This window comes from Melanerpes formicivorus, unplaced genomic scaffold (assembly GCF_026170545.1).
Source record: "Melanerpes formicivorus ecotype bairdi unplaced genomic scaffold, bMelFor1.0.p_v2 SCAF_130, whole genome shotgun sequence".
NCBI classification, from domain to species: domain Eukaryota; kingdom Metazoa; phylum Chordata; class Aves; order Piciformes; family Picidae; genus Melanerpes; species Melanerpes formicivorus.
Window position 1 is genome coordinate 545,830 of NW_027142482.1, and position 3,588 is coordinate 549,417.

Genomic DNA, 3,588 nt, shown 5'->3' on the forward strand with positions numbered 1-3,588 from the left:
ATAAAGCCATACCATCATAAAAATGAGTCCCAGACAGGATGCTGTGGGCAACATACCTCTTATGGATGGTAATGATGAATCAGAGTACAAGTGAGAATTACTGGGCCCACATTTTAAATCTTCCCATGTTTCACCCCTTAACATGGTGGAATGCAGAACTACCACTAATTAACTACGATACACAGTGGGCAGGTGGTCACTGGTTAGAACCCATGGAACACCAGGTGTGGGAAAACATTACTATGTCAAATGTCACATTTAGTGCAGACATGTGGCCATTATGTGTCACCCCAAAACAGTACAATACGGATTGTGTGTATTTTGGCCCACAACAGCATGTGGTCGCAGTTATAGTGAACAAATCAGTAACCAACTACACTGGTGTTGATTTGCCTGGGGTAATTGGAGAACCTGTAGATATAACAGAACGACCAGCAATTCCTCCTTGTGTAGTAAAGAAGCAGCTGGAGGATGTCACTCAGGTTAGGTGGCATGCATGCTTAGGGAAACTGCCTCAGAAACCAAATCATACAAAGGCAGAAATCATTAACTGGGGACCATGGGGTTATACTGATAGGGTTGACAGCACTGGGTGGTACAACGAGGGCTATTCAGGCCCTGTGTTGCAATTCTCATGGAATGATATGAGAAGTATGATCAAGAAACAGTTGTGGAGATTAGCTTTACCATTTGTAAATAGAACTATTAAAACAATTCGTAGGCATAGAGGCATTTTAGTAGAACGTGTACTGCATAGTTCCTTTGCTACTGTGTGTACAACCCACCCATATGTATTAGGAATAGGTATTGATTGTATAATCTATAACAAATCAAGCATATATCATCTTAGTGGTAGCAATAATACTTTTAAAACTTGTATTATTGATAAAGACATTGATCAGCAGAACATGATTATTCCTTTCTGAAGAAGGGCAGAGGTATGGATTCCAGTTAAAGTGGATTGGACCATGTTATCAGGCTATTAGACCAGAGACTAAAAGATTCTAGAAAAAGGGCAAAAAGATTTGTGGGATGGTTAATTTTTGCTATTATATCAACTGTGATAATATTAGCATCTGCTGCTGCTTCAGTTACAGCTTTGGCAAAGGGCATACAAACTGCGGACACAGTGAGAACTTTATTAACCAATATGACAAATGATTTGCAGATGCAGGAAGCTATAGATGAGGAAATAATGGCAAGGCTATATGTACTTGAGGCCAGCGTTGTTTGGTTAGAAGACCAACAAGTGGCACGAGTAAGAGACGCAGCCTGATACAGGCCAGGTGTCTACTTTATTATGCAGAATTCTTCTTTATAAAACTAATACAATGCAGAAGCTGTTTACAACAGGAACAGGGACTCCGTTACATCAGTCTTCTGTATGTCTGAAGTCTGACCCTCTCTCAGGTCATAACAACCACACGTAATCAGATATCTGCCCTCCTCCAACAGCACTGCTGCACCGAGTTCCCATAGTTCACAAGCCATCAAGGCCAACACTGTCTCCTTCTTATCAGTCCAGCAGTGCTTGGAGTTTGGCTCTCCAAGATTTAACCTTTCATTTCCCCCTTCTGTTATATAACAAGATTCCCCTTAATAAATCAATTAATCAAACTCTATAAGCATTACAATAAACAAGGTAAAAGTAGCAAAAAGAATAAAGCAGTAAAAGCATCCAAAATTGTTCTAAGAAAACTACAAAGCCCAATTAGCAAACAATTTAAAAGCTGAAGGAACATCATGAAGTGTTTTCACCTGTACATTGATTTGCAAAGACTTTGGAACAATTGTTTGGGTCTGAATTCTCCACCCTAAATATTTCCAAGGTGGTACATTCTGAATTTTCTCAGGGGCTACACAAAAAACCACTTTAGTCACAGTAGATAGAGTAAGGGCCATGGCTTTCTCCATGAGCTCAGGGTTTTGTGATGCCACTAGAATGTCATCCATGTAATGATATATTAGAACATCAGGAAATGCCTCTCAAACAGGACTAAGAATTTTTGCTATGTACCACTGACAAATTGTAGGACTATTTTTCATTCCCTGTGGAAGCACAACCCAATGATATCTCCCCAAAAGTTGTTGCATGTTGATGTCTGGAACTGAAAAAGAAAATTTAGGAGCATCATTTGGATGTAAAGGAATGCTAAAGAAGCAATCTTTCAGGTCAATAACAGTTAAATGCCAATATTGTGGTATCATTGTGGGTGAGGGTAGCCCTGGTTGAAGGCTCCCCATATCTTCCATAACGTCATTAATCTTTCTGAGGCCACTTGCCTGTTTGGTTTTTGATGACCAAAATAGGAGAGTTCCATGGACTCGTGGAGGGTACAATATGCCCTTTCCCCAGTTGCTCTGTGACTAGTTCTTGGAGTGTGTGAAGCTTTTCCAATGGTATGGGCCATTGATCCATCCAGACAGGGGAATTTGTTTTCCATGTCAACTGGAGGGTGTCGCGCACCGCAATGGCCCCCTCTAAAAATGGGTGTTCATGGTTACCCCCCATTGTGAAAGCACATCACGACCCCATAGGCACAGGTAAAAACAAAAGTTTCACAGAAGCTATATGTCCCTCTGGTCCCTGAATCTGAATGAAATTCAGGCTCTGATGACTTTCTCCAGCTCCCCCTATACCTGCCAGTGCCTGAGATGCACTAGCTACAGGCCAGCGGGGGGGCCATTTAGCTTTAGAAATCACTGTGACGTCTGCTCCAGTATCAATAATACCACTAAGGACTATTTTCTGCTGACCATACATCAGGACACATTGACAGATAGGACGTTTTTGAGAAATAGTCTGCACCCACAGAATCTGTGGATCCCCAGTAGACCCAAATCCTCTTTTGTTTCTTAAAGGTCCCTTTGCAGGGGGACGTTCCGATCCCGAGGGAAGTAATAATAGCTGTGCAATATGACTTCCCTTCGGTACCATGCAGGGAAGAAACGGAGTCCATGCCAGGATCTGAATTTTATCTGTGCTGTCAGAATCAACAACCCCAGAAAGCACAAAAAGCCCTGATATCGTTGTTGATGATATAATAATAATAATAATAATAATAATAATAATAATAATAATAATAACAGCAACAACAGGTTGGAAGAGACCTTCAAGATCATCGCATCCAACCCATCAACCAATCCAACCCACCTAAATAGCTAACCCATGGCACCAACCACCCCATCAAGTCTCCTCCTGAACACCTCCAATGATGGTGACTCCACCACCACCCCGGGCATCCCATTCCAATGGGCAATCACTCTCTCTGTATAGAACTTCTTCCTAACATCCAACCTAAACCTCCCCTGGTGCAGCGTGAGACTGTGTCCTCTTGTTCTGGTACTGGGTGCCCGGGAGAAGAGACCAACATCCGCCTGTCTACAACCTCCCTTCAGGTAGTTGTAGAGAGTCCATGCCAGGATCTGAATTTTATCTGTGCTATCAGAATCAGCAACCCCAGGAAGCACAAAAAGCCCTGATATCGTTGTTGATGATCTACCTAATATTAATGCCTGAGTTTTAACTGGAAGAGGACCTGACACACTGGTTGGCAATAAATGTACCGTGGTATCAAGTAAAGTTAC